We start from the raw sequence: 14113 nt of genomic DNA on the forward strand, positions 1-14113 counted from the left end.
ATTCCCTGCTGAAAAACAGGAGGGTAGGTAAAGCTGGTTCTCACATGGTCCTTTAGGTATTAAATTATAATACTTTTGCTTTGCCTTTAACCACAGGAATCTGTCTGTAGCTAGCCCTTTGGTCAGTCTCCTTTATGTATTTATCAGTCTTCGTTGCTTGGGGTCTTCTTTGTTTTTCAGTACCCAAATCTTAGTGGGGTACAAGGGACCCTGTCCCCCCCCCCCCGCCCCCGCCATTAATTACTAACATGGTACATTTTTAAAGGCTTTTTCATTCACACATGTACATTTCAAAATGGAATACTGTACATCACAACTGGTACGAAGAATGACTTCATGTCCATTAATGGAAATTTGGGATGGAGCAGGGGACAAAGCAGAGGTTTAGAAAGGAAGACTTTTGAAAGGAATTCTTCTAAATCTGAATGCATTTTGTAAGCTACAATCAGAGTGAATTCTCCTGAAGTCTTTTCTGGGATAAGCCATAAGCTCTGTAACACAGCATCCAGAGTGCTTCACAGTGTGGCTGGAGATGTAGGATGAGGCCAGCTCTTCAGCAGCACTTCTCCTCCACACCATGTGCTCTAACCTTAGAGAGGGAATGCTCGATATTTTTAAACACACCCTTTGTCAGCATGCATTCTGTGAACTCCGTGGCTCACTCATGCCCAGTCCTGTATCTCTGTGGCCTGCTGCCAGTGTAGTGCATTTCATCGAGTCACTGAAACTACTGAAGATTGGGGCATTTAAACTCTTAATGGCACTAGTTTTTCTTAGAGAAAAAAACTGGAAACAACCCAGTGTCCGTCAACAGGGGGATGGGTAAATAAATCATGGTACACTTACATAAAATAGAACACCACAGAGAATTACTGTGCACACACACACAAATTATAAGCAAATGGTAGTTATACAAGCAAGTCGCGAAAGAAATGGGTGTATTTATGTAAATCTCAAAAACATACAAAGCTGTTCTCTATATTCTTTATGCCCTACAAACACATGGGTAAAACTGTGAAGAAAAGTAGGGCAATGATGACAAAATTCAGCATGCCTCAGAGATGAGGTGGTGGGCAGAGAGATCTGGGAGGACGCAGTGGCACTGCAGGGGTGAGAATCATGTTCTAGAGCTGTCTGGTGGCTACCTGGGGTTTTGTTCTGTTGTTGCAGCTTGTACCTTTGATACATTTATATATTTAATGACTCTCTCTACTATATGTATACTAAGTAATTGGAAGAGCATACAAACAAAGGGAAAAAACAAAGTCTTCACCTTGCACATAGAGCTACTGTATACCCATGCCTGTCAATATCAGTGACCGGGGTGTATCGTATGATGGGCACAAGCCCATGAAATTTGTCTCCCGCCCCCTCTTTCTGAAGTCCTCTAGACATTTGTCACTCTGTTCTTCCAAGGAGAGGAATGTTTCCTTTTTAAGTTACATGTCCATAGCTCGTTTAGTTACTGGACTGCTAGAAGGTCAGCAAGAAGACGAGACTTATGTAGTGCTGGAAGCAGAGTTCAGTAAAATATATTGAAATCAACTTGGGTGCCAGTGGCATGGAAACTTTTTTAAAGTTTTGAAATGAAACACTTTTCCTCTAGTTGGGAGTTGGAGCTACAGCTGGAGGGGGGTGCGGGGTGTGTGTGTGTGTGTGTTGGGGCTGGGGGAGTAGGAGTGCCTGGGAGTAATACTATATTTACTCCGCTGGAGTTGGTGGAAACTGAGTGTGTCCTTTAGAACGACTTTTAGATGAATTTTGAGGCTAGCCTTCTAAATCTAGCTCTGTCTGCTGGCCCCTGACTTTGCTGTGCACCTGACCCCTCTTCTGCCCCCTCGTAGTTTTGAAGGCAGCTTTTGCGTTCCTTTCCCTCAGGCCCAAAACGTACTTTGTCTTTTCTTCTACATCTGACACAGTGACTTCCCATGTGGCAACTTACTAAACTGACATTCTGGAATGTATCCCTGGAATGTACCCTCTTTTAGATGAGATGAGTGAATCTATCATTAATTTATTGAGCACATTCTTTTAAGTATTCTTCAAGAACATGATTGTAATGGCTGTTCAGTGTTCTGGTATATTAGTACACCGTAATTTCTTTAGCTAATCCCCTGTTATCACACACTTGAGCTTTAAAACTGCTTCTTAGGCCTGCTGTAAGAAAAGTGTAAGCCCCACACAGGTGGGGAAGGAATTGTTTTTGAAGGCAGCGTATGCAGCCGTTTACCTGGCATCTCTCCTGTCTGATAAACATTTCAAACTTGACGCGTCCAAAACTGAACTCCGAGTGTGTTCTCTTCAGTCCTGCTTCCCTGCACTCTCCTCCTTCCACTCAGTGGAAATTGTCTTTGTGGTTTGCTCAGGGCAAAAATCACGCAACCATCCTTGATTTCTCTCCTGCACTGTCTCCATCAGAAAGGCCTGTGGGCTCTGTCTCAGACGGTACCCAGACCACTCTTACCTCTAGAGCCGCTGCCGCGGTAACCTCCTAGCAAGTCTTGAGGCTTTAACCTCTGTCTTCTAGCCCTCTTTTCTCAATAGAGCAGCAAGTGCAATCCTTTTAGAATCGAAGTTGAATTTTTTTTTCCGTCAAAACTGTAAGGTATTTCCTATTTCATTCAGAATAAAAGCTAAAGTCTGTTCATTGACCTCCCTTCTCCCTTTGTCAAGCATCTGGTCTTTTACTTAGTAGCATATTGGGTACATTTCCCCACGTATTCTGCAAGAATGTGATCTTAGTGGCTACATGGATTTGATTGTGTTTGTAAATTGTACATTATTTAGCTCCTTCTCTGTGATCAGACACTTGAGCCTAAAGTTTTTCATTTAGTCAGTGGAAATGTTGCAAGTGCCTACTCACCCTAATATCCCAGGGTTGTTGGTGAGGATCCGGTGGAATCTGGTATGCTGCATAGGATAGTGTTTGAAAAGTTATTTCTTAAAAAAAATTTTTTTGTAATTAGTTTTGGTACCTAAATTGTTATTTTCAATGGGAACATAAATTTAAAGGCGGAAACAATTGCACCTATCTCCAGGTTGGAGGAGGCCTTTGGTATTGTGTATTTGCGACTGCTTTTTATTATGTTTTATGATTTAAACATCTTCAATTACCTAAAAAATCTACCATCTGTATTCCAAACAGGGCAGAGAAGACCAGCTGAAGTCTTGTAGGAAATTTAGTCCTCATTCTTGGCTGCTTTGCATCTGATTGTTCTGGACTTTTGAGGTTGCCTTAATTAAATCTAAACTATTTCATGTGGCCCTTATAGATGCATTTGATGTTTTTTTCCAAAAGGGAGAGCAACCATGCCCAGGCTTTTCTCTTCTTTTATTTTCCTTTCTTTCCTTTTTAAATGCCTTCTTTGCAATTCTCCAGAGATGTTTTGGAGTTCATTTTTAAAAGTCCATGCTGATAACATGGTGCTGATTGCTTTTGGTGGTTGCCCAGTGAAGCGTGAAGTGCTGTGATAGGAGCTAGCAAAGTCTGGAGAGCTGTTAGTGAGACCGGGGAAGGGCCTGCTACCTCCGTCTGCTTGTATGGTAGGCAAGGTAGGTACTTAGATTTAATTTTTGGTAGTATATTAACAGTTGCTTATCTTATCAAAATCATTTCCAGTAGGCCAAAAACAGTTCTTAGTTGTATTGCTTAGGGATGAATGCTCTGGACATCCCGGTGGTAGGAGTAAGAAACACGAAATTAGGTTTTTGAGAGCAACTATAGGAAATTAAGTTTTTGTTATTCAGCAGGCATAGGCTGGGAGGCCACCAGGCCACCAGGCTCTCAGAGCCTTAGAGATAAATATCACAGTACTCTGACGACTCTTATGAAAGCATCGAGAGACATGTGAATAATTGAGGAGTAGGGCCTGGAGAGGTAGGGAATGTCTGGGAAGCCTTTTTGTTTGGGCAGAACAGAAAACTATATGGCCAGAGTTAGCAGAAGCTATGTGAGTGGTTGAGCTCCATTTGCTGTTTCCTTGTGACGTTCTCCTGGTCTGATACCAAGAGTTCATTTTATAACTGTGGATAAACTTGAGGAGGCAAAATGGGTGAAGGGAAGAACAAAAGCAGCTTTTTAAATGCTTTTTATTGGGGAAAAAAACCAAACCATGATTAGTAATTAACAACAACAAAAGCAGTAATAAACACTTCAGCTGTGCCAGCCACAATCAGGCACTTACAGATTTTACCTCATGCAGTCCTCACAATAATCCTAGGGCAGAGATTCCTATTTTCCCCATTTCACAGATGACTTATCTGGGGTCGCACATCCAGAACTTGGGAGAACTAGGGAATGAAATTGAGTTGTTTGGTTCCAGAACCTCATTCTTAACCTCTCTGCAGCACATACTGCCTCTCAAAATCCTCAGTTTTATTATTCTGTGTAGAAGTTCGGTTTATGTGTAATTTGACCTTAACTGTTACATGAAAATTTATTTTGATGCCGTTCTTGCTGCAAGGTAGTTGTGAATAACAGGGCATTATAATTACTTCCGCCGTCTTTGTGCCGTTTGGACTGAGCGAGAGCTAGGCCTTCCAGAGCATCTCCTTTCCCAGTCATTGAGCATTTGCTTAGAAGGGCAGAAGAGATGTCAGTCGGGGGCTTGTTTAATGTTTATTATGACTTGGGTGCCTGGCTGGCTCAGTCTTGGGAGCATGCACGTCTTGATCTCGGGTTTGTGAGTTCGAGCCCCACTTTGGGTATAGAGAAATTACTTTAAAAAACATAAAATCTTAAAAAATGTTTATTATAGCTAGCATATTTATTTTATATCCAGTTGAGGATGGCACTGTGACATTACAGAGTTGGTAGAGTTTTGTTTTTTCCCGTTTTATATTTATTTTTACTACTCCGGGATTGAATAGTGAACACATGTAGTAAGTATGTTTATATTGTTTATAGGATTTGGAATCTAAGTTTGTTATTTTATTTATTTATTTTTTTATTATTTTTTTTAATTTTTTTTTTCAACGTTTATTTATTTTTGGGACAGAGAGAGACAGAGCATGAATGGGGGAGGGGCAGAGAGAGAGGGAGACACAGAATCAGAAACAGGCTCCAGGCTCTGAGCCATCAGCCCAGAGCCCGACGCGGGGCTCGAACTCACGGACCGCGAGATCGTGACCTGGCTGAAGTCGGACGCTTAACCGACTGCGCCACCCAGGCGCCCCTAAGTTTGTTATTTTAAATGATTAAGGAACTTTGTGATTATAGATCTTCTCAATTCTACTTTCTGGCAATATGCTTTTATACCATTTTAATATATTTTGGAAATATGTTATTCTGAGTAGAGGAGGGAGCTGCTTATGGGTTGTGGTTTTATGGTTTGGGAATATAAATGTTGTACCAAATGGCTTTATTTTGTGCAGTATTCCTCATATTTTGGGTATATTTTGGAAGAGGAAGTTTGTACTGAAGATGTCACTGGGATTTTTTTTTTTTAACGTTTATTTATTTTTGAGACAGAGAGAGACAGAGCATGAACAGGGGAGGGGCAGAGAGAGAGGGAGACACAGAACCTGAAACAGGCTCCAGGCTCTGAGCAGTCAGCACAGAGCCCAACGCGGGGCTCGAACTCACGGACCGTGAGATCATGACCTGAGCCAAAGTCAGACGCTTAACCGACTGAGCCACCCAGGCGCCCCGTCACTGGGATTTTTAACAAGCCCGAAACATTGCTGTGTTCGAAAAGTTAATATAAAGTTACAGTGTTGCCACAATGATAAGTTAATTGTAGTTGCAGGCAAGATCTTTAATAGTTTGCCAACAACAGTATAATTGCTACATAGAGACTTTGAAATATTAGATAAACAAATTTATTCTGGAGAATATAAAGGCTTTTAAGTACCAATCTTGTTTTGACTGCCTTGTTTTCTATGGCTTAGTAATTAAAACATTATTCCTGTTTCTTAATGTTGGGAAGAAAGCAAAGGAAAAAAGGGGTCAAGTTGGAGGACTTAACAGAAGACTTTGTGAGGCCAATTTCAACTGGAAGGGTCTCTAAGAAAGAGAAGATGGTCTTATGGTCCATCAACAAACTAAAACCTATAGGACATTTTGTGGTAATCATTTTAAAGGCATTTCCATGTATCTTGGATAAGGGTCATCAGGTAAGCCTTCCCAAGAAAGAGGCTGTCCTGTTTCTCACTCTTCTCCGGCTCTCCGAAGGTAGCTGGGCTACAGCATGAGGAATAAAAAGTGTGAGGACAAAGGGGAAAGGCGTGCAAGGCCTAGGGAGAGAGAAATGCAAGATCCTGGGGGCGGGATCCACTCAGACTTCAGTGCTGAAGCTGCCTTTCTAACCTGTGAAGGGGACTTACAGAAGACAGCCTTGAAACCAGCTGAGATCTGGATGAAGGGGGCTCAGGCACAGAGGTGAGGGTGAGCAGAACGAGTTATTCGGGAAGTCAGGAGATCACCCGAACGGGGACTCATTCCTCCTGTGGGGCCAGAAATGGTTGTGGTAATAAAAGCATGGTAATAATGAATGGTGGCGTAGCTTGACTTCCTCCTTGGATCATTTCTGTCTCGTCTCGTGGTCCCCAGGTTCTCTCTATTGCCTTCCTCCCTCACAGGCCATTCTGCCTTCTTCCTCACTTCCTGTGTTCAAAGCGCACCAGGATTCTGTCTCTTTTCTTTGATCTCTCCTCTGTCTCCAGAGAAGACGGACCCCTAAGTGATTTCATTCATTCAGGGTCCAGGCTTTAAGTTTTATGAGGTGATGATGACTCCCCAATTCATTTCTGCAGTCTGGACCGACCTCTGTGTAGATCTCTGGACTTGTCCACTCAGCTGCCAACCTAACCCTACTTGAAAGCCTAAGAAGTCTTAAACTTACCATGTCCTCAGCAGAACTGGTGTTTTCTCTTCCCTGTGCACCTCAAGTGGCTCTTTCTCACCTATTCTTTTCAGTTTGTCAGACCAAATGTCGCCGTCGCTCTGGCCCCCCCTCTCTCTCTCTTACAGACCACCTGCGGTCCATCAGTAAGGCCTGTCTCTTCTGCCTTCACATGTGTCCTGAACCCTGTTCTTCTGTAGTGAGAGCCAGTACTGCAGTAGCTTCTTTGTTCCATACAGTAGCCAGAGTCCTGTTTGGAAATGTAAATCAGAGCACGTCACCTCTGTGCTTCAGATCCTTCATTGGCTTCCTGTCACTTCTGGAATGTAACTAAACATCTTCGCCTTGGCCACAGGGCCACAGCATTTGGCCTCTGGCTAGCTATCTGATTTGGCGTCTCATTATTACTTCCTTTTTTCTGGCTACTCTGGTGGTCTTGCTTTTCCTTAAATGTCACTACAGTCCCTGCTCAAATATTACCTTCTCAGAGGTGGCAATCTGCCCACTTTTACTGAAAGAGCCACCCCTGCCACCTCCACCATCACCTTATATCTCCTCTCTTTTGTTTTACCCAGGTCATACTGTCTCTTTTAGTTTATTATCTGACTTCTGAATTAAAATGTAAGCTCCTTGAAGATAAGGGACTGGTTTTCACTAGATGCTTAACGTCTGGGCATAGTAGGTACTCAAGTATTTGTTAAATGAAGGAATATTTTGAACATTTGCTTTGTGTTAGAATTTTCAACATGGACTAGTCATTAATCTTCACAACAGTTCTATAAAATAGGAAATATTGTACCCATTTACGGGTAAGAAAATTGAGGCATAAATAATTTGTTACATGCCCAAGTTATAGATGGATAATAATGGATACATAGAGGGGTATGTTAAAGCCTCTATACTATTCCATTTCCTTCATTGCTAAAATCCTTGAAAACGTCTTCTAAAAATATTTTCTAGGTCAGCTTGTGTTTTGATCATTGACTGTTGGGTTATATATATATACATATATATATACATATATATGTATATATATATGTATATATATATATATATATATACACACACACATAGATATTTAAGTTTATTCATTTTGAGAGAATGAGGGAGTGTGAGTGAGGGGAGGGGAAGAGAGAAAGAGAGAGAGAGAATCCCAAGTAGGCTGCTCGCTGTCAGCACAGAGCCTGATGTGGGGCTCAGTCTCATGAACTGTGAGAGTATGACCTGAGCCGAAACCAAGAGTCAGACCCTTAACCAACTGAGCCACCCAGGCACCCCAAACATTGGGTCATACTGTAAGATAAAATTCAGTTTTGGATCAAGAGACGTAATGTTTTTGATCTCAGAATGGATCCTTCTGTCTCCCTGCCCCCACAAATGCTACATCGTGGAACTTAGGGATTTCTGATGCCAAATGCAGTTCTCATGGGAGTTGTTATGTAAATGGCAAAATTTCCCAAACATCCTGCAGTGGTGGTTGTGTTCTGTGTAATTGGTCTCCATACTTCCACTCATGCCTTCCTCCAATCCACTCTCCATGCTGTAGTCAAGTCAGTCCAGTGGCTTCTGATTGCTCAGGGGTTCACCAGCTCCTTGTGGTCCATCTGTGGTTTGATTCTGAGATTTCAGTGCTTCTAACCCTTTGTTGTTCACTACACTTGAGCCATACCAGCCAAACTGGAATCTGGATGCCACATGTTTCTTTTTGCCCCAGGGTTTCCTAACGCAGTTCTCTCTGACTTGGGATGCATATTGCCCAGTGGTTTGGAGCCTTGGAGCCAGATGTTCCAAGCTGTAGTCTAGGCCCTGACCTGGGACAAGCGCCTTCTTCTCTGGTGCTCCAAATATAAAATGGAGAAGATAATAGTATCTACTTCGTAAGGTTATCATAAGGATTAAATGAGTGAATACATGTAATGCTTTATTTAGCCCAGTGTTTGGAACATAGTAAGCATTTAGTAAGTGTTAGCTGTTGTTATCTCTGCACTTTCCTTAGTCATCTCCTTTATCCTTCAGCCCAGCCTTCTCTGTTTTATCACATCAGAGTTTACCTGTTTATGTGTTCTTATAGGACCCCATGCTTGTCTAGCGTGGCTCTTACTATAATTTGAGAGCATTTATTTATTTTATGTGATTGTATGTCTGTCTTCTCCATTGGCTATTAGCCCTAGAAGGGCAGAAATAACTTGTTTGTTTGCCATTTTATCCCCAGCACAGTGCCTGGCACATAGTTTGTGCTTAATAAATATGTTTTGTGCTCAGTAAATATGCCCAATGAATGAAAGTGCTGTTTAAGTTTTCTTTTCTTAAACTAGGGTCTTGGGATCTTTTGCAATAATGCTTCTTTGGGGAAAGATTAACGTTAGCATGGAAACTAGAGTCATTTCTAGCCAACCTGGGAGATTTGGAAAGCTGAGCACAATGAGTAAAAGTGTAGAAGGCAAAGGGGCAGGGACTGTTCAGAGACAGGCAGAAAGATCAGGAAAATGAACTTGTTCAGGTGGATGCCATCTAACAGTGTTTTGTTGAAGATCTTTGATGCACCTCGATGTAGTTATGATCTATTCACCAGTGACTCAGCCAGTGTACCTCACCCTTCTGATGGAATGTATGTTTCAGAGGAAGTGCTTGGGAAGATGAGTACTGAGCATATTAGCATTTATTTATGTCTGTTGGTGTTTATCATATGGCACTGCCTCTTGGGTGTGTGTCTTGTGTGTGAGGTCAAGAATCTGTTTCACACCCACATAAGAATCCTTAGGCTGGGCAAGCCTTTTATATGTAGGACACTGGAGAAAATTTTACAGCAATAAATTTGAATGGTAAGGTACCCTCTGTCTGATATGAAAGTCCATATTTCCTGTGACATGTATACTGTAAGACACAGTTCTCAACACCTGGAGAAGGAGAGGGATTTCCAACACCTACCCCACTCTTCCTGCCTCCATTATATTTTCCTTTATCCTTGACCTTCCTGGTGACCTCCATCAACATATCTTCCTGTTTAAAACCTGGTCATCTTTTCTCCTGTCCCCTGTTTACCTATTACTGCTGTTTCCTGAAAGTTGTATTTCTACTCCTGAGATTGGAATTTAGATTCATCCTCTCCCAGAGATTAATGTTTCTTGCCAGAAGGTGAGTAAGTTGGCTGCTCAGGAAGAAAAGACTCAGGAAGCAAGTTGTGTAGAGAAAGCTATGTACCAGTCCACATACAAGCATCAGCTACTTATGAAGTCAGCACAGTGAGTGACACAGAAAGAGGAGTCATGGTTTCCAGCTACAAAGGAGTGACAATCTGTAAGGAAAGATAAAACTAACATAGTCATTGGGTCTTTGGGTATATATTGAGAATCTACTATGTGGCAGGTGCTCTCCTCGGAACTGGAATATAGCAGTGGATGAAACAGAAGTTCTGGTGTCATGGAACCTGCATCCCAGTGACTCGTAATAAGTCAGGTAGTCAGGAGTGCAGTGAAGACAAGTAAGGCAGGGAAAGCAGATGGAGAGTGAAGGCACGCCCAGAAAAGGGCCATCTGATATGGTGCCATGTGAGCAGAGACCTGTATGAAGTTAGGGGGTGGGCTGTTCACACACCTGGGTGAGTGGCACTCCTGGTAGAGCCAAAGTTCAGAGGCCCTGAAGTGAAGGTATATCTTCAGTAAGAAGGGCAGTGGGGCTGGAGTAGGGGGTGAATCACTCCAGTAGCTGGACAGGAGCTCAGAGGGAGAGTAGAGTTTTGTTCAGTGTATGCTGGGACCCCATCGGAATGCTCACCAGAGGCGTGTCGTGGATGTGATCTGGGTTAGTCTGAGAAAAGGACCACCGTTTGCAGTGTGGGGATAAGACTCTCCAGGGGCTCGGGGGGAGGGGGGAGGGGAAGCCGGGAGCCTTGTTAGGAATTACTGCTGTCTTCTGGTGAAGGAGGCAGTAGTTTGGACCAGGGTGGTAACGGTGGAGCTGGAGAAGCCATGGGATTCTGGATTCATTTTGAAAGTAGAGCTGACAGGATAGATCAGATGTAGGGTGTTAAGAGAAGAAAGTTGGAGATGATTCTTTTTTTTTTTTTTTAATGTTTCTTTATTTTTGAGAGAGAGACAGAGACAGAGCCTGAGTGGGGGAGGAGCAGAGAGAGGGAGACACAGAATCCGAAGCAGGCTCCAGGTTCTGAGCTGTCAGCACAGAGCCTGATGCAGGGCTGGAACCCATGAATAGCGAGATCATGACCTTAGCTGAAGTTGGATGCTCAACCGACTGAGCCACCCAGGCGCCCGGAGATGCTTCTTGAGGTCATCTGTGAAAAGTTGCTTGTGGAGGTAGGTCCAGGTCTGGAGTATACTGTGTGTCCGGAGAAGTCTTCATAGGAGGGGAGGCCTGAGGTGTGGAAGTTGCTTAAAAGGGGCCTTGAAAAGTGGCATGAAAGGTGATTTTATAGAAAATAAAACAATATGAGGTGTACAGCATTTAAAAGAGTTACGTTCTGACTCTAGCCCTCAAAATATTCCTGGGATCCATTTCTTAAAAAAAAAAAAAAAAAGATGATTTATCCTAAACAAAGCCTGCACACTGTTGACATGTGACCCTGGCAGGCATGCTGCGTTTGTAGCAGCGTTTACATTGGTGAAAATAGTTTATTTTTATTTACTTATTTATTTATTTTATTTATACACTAGACATTTATTCATACATTACAGTTTTATTTTTGTGTACAAAGTTCTTTAACAATCACTGAATTTCTAGGCCAGGTTCAGGTAACTGAAGAGCCTTTATAACTAACTTATATTGTCTAGATCCAAGGTATGCTGCAAACATGGTCTGGAGCAAAATGGGAAATAACATCTTTCTAAAGACGAGCTTAGAAATTCTAGTCCAGTAAGTTGTTTCCTTTTTCTGGTAGCAGGGCTGACTCATACCTGGCTGCTAGGCCACCATTCACAGGTATAGCCAAGAAAACAGGGTACAGACCACCAAAAACAAGACCAACCCGTCCACCCTGTGTTATGGTACAGGTTTCACAATTCAGATCACCTGTATTCAAAGGTAGATTTGCAAGACCTTTGTAAGATGCATGCGCAGTCAAAAATGGGATCACTGCCATTGGTAAGCCAGCAGCTATACAAGCCTGTGTCACGTTTAAGATGCGTCGAAAAAGACTATTTGCTATTAGACCACAGAGAGCAGCATTAAGTCCGATATAAACTGATCCATGTTCAAATAGATTCCTTTCTGCTTCTGGGAGGTGGTTAATTTTTCTGGTTATGATATTGAAAATTAAATCTTCCTTGACAGTTATCATCTGGTTCACGATTTTTCATCTTGAGCCTTATGCTCTGCTCACAACCCTCTGCATGCTGGGGTTCACTCCAACCTTTGCTCAACTAGCCTGAACGCAGCCATCTTTGGCTGACCCGTGACTCGGGTCAGCAGTGAAAATAATTTATATGTTGAAGATATTATGAATTACTATTGATAGCATTAAGTAATTATTAATTATTCTTATTCCATTCTTACACTGTGTTAAATAGTGCCTAATCTTTTGGTAATACAATTCTGTGTTTTTTCTGTGGAAGTTGATAAAATGAACTGATAATACTTTATGTGTAATCTGCACAGGTGTGTACTATTCTTCTTTTTCTTTTTATGCTTCTAAAAATGGTATGGGATTTAATGAAATTAAAATTATACATGACAAACGGAAGGACATGCATCTGAATGTGTGTTTGGTGCAGAGGATCCACAAGACGCAGTCCATATATTGAAGGGGATTTATAATGTGGTAGGAACACCTGAGATTTGGTGGCACAGGTAAAGAACCCCAACGTAGTTTTGATTCTTGGCGAGAAATAGAATTCTTATGTTCTGCTTTAGCTTATTTTATTAATTAGTGAATGAACTTTCCTAACTTTGGTGTAAGGACTATGGACTGTATCCACTAAAACACCGAGTGAAAAACAAGATAAAATACCTGTTTTTCAAAATTAGCATTTGTATATTGCTTTACTCATTTAATCCTGCGAACTAGGTATGATCTCAGTTTTAGGGCGGACTCAAAAGTGCAGCAATACCCAAGGTGACAAAAAATTCTAAATATTAAGGGTCTGTCATGTATTTAGAATATTAACATATTCTAAACCGTCTTTTGATCCAAATCCCATTCCCTTTCCATTATATGTACTGTGTTATCCCTCCCCCCTTTTATTAATGTTGAAACATCCTGTTTCTTAATTGGGTTAAAGGAAGTAAGTTAGATCTCAACTGTTACTAATTCAGAAAGAAAAAAACCTTTGGCACATTGAGAACATATTATTAGTTCACTGTGAAAGTAATGGTGGAGTTCGTGGACCTCTGATGAGGTCAAGTGCTGTCATTGATACTTTATCTTTTTTTTAAAAAAACTTAAAAAAATGTTTTTTAAGTTTATTCTGAGAGAGAGCATGAGAGAGCGTGAGTGGGGGAGGTGTGGAGAGAGAGGGAGAGAGAATCCCAAGTAGGCTCCCTGCTGTCAGCACAGAGTTCAGCTCGGGGCTCAGTCTTCTTAAGAGCTGTGAGATCATGACCTGAATGGAAATCAAGAGTCCAGTGCTTAAGTGACTGAGCCACCCAGGTACCCAAGTAGTTTCTTTTTTTAAATAATTTTGGAAGTCTGTTTTTTTTTTTTTTAATGTTTATTTTTGAGAGGAGGGGAGGGACAGAGGTGGGGGGCAGAGGGTCTGAAGCGGGCTCTGTGCTGACAGCAGAGAAGAGAGCCTGACGTTGGGCTCAAACTCACGAACTGTGAGATCATGACCTGAGCTGAAGTTGGATGTTTGAGCCACCCACATGCCCCCCGATATTTTATCTTTTTTTTTTAATGTTTATTTTTGAGAAAGACAGAGCATGAGTGGCGGGGGTGGGGGACACACCAGAAAGAGAGGGAGACACAGAATCTGAAGCAGGCTCCAGGCTCTGAGCTGTCAGCACAGAGCCTGACGTGGAGCTTGAACTCACCAACTGCAAGATCATGACCTGAGCTGAAGTCGGATGCTCAACCAACTGAGCTACCCAGGTGCCCTCTGATATTTTATCTTTATAACAGTTTTTTCTTTTCATTTGTAGAGTTGGGAGTTCCAAAATTTTTTATTAGGAACACTTCCTATATTCAAGACGGTACAAAGCATATATAAATATAAGAATAATATAAAACACCCAATGTTTATAGCAGCACTCTCAACAATAGCCAAATTATGGAAAGAGCCTAAATGTACATCAACTGATGAATGGATAAAGAAATTGTG

At 41.9% G+C, this 14113-nt stretch overlaps 1 protein-coding gene and 1 pseudogene across 29 annotated transcripts in view; one reads left to right on the plus strand and one right to left on the minus strand.

The window, feature by feature from the left end:
* The window catches only part of KIF1B (kinesin family member 1B), a 146413-nt gene that overhangs the window by 22866 nt on the left and 109434 nt on the right, over positions 1-14113 (plus strand). The window lies entirely within an intron of this gene.
* Positions 11539-12154, minus strand: LOC112868714 (transmembrane protein 126A pseudogene; annotated as a pseudogene).

The sequence above is a fragment of the Puma concolor genome, chromosome C1 (assembly GCF_028749965.1).
Source record: "Puma concolor isolate L17-30 chromosome C1, mPumCon1.1.hap2, whole genome shotgun sequence".
Classification (NCBI taxonomy): Eukaryota; Metazoa; Chordata; class Mammalia; order Carnivora; family Felidae; genus Puma; species Puma concolor.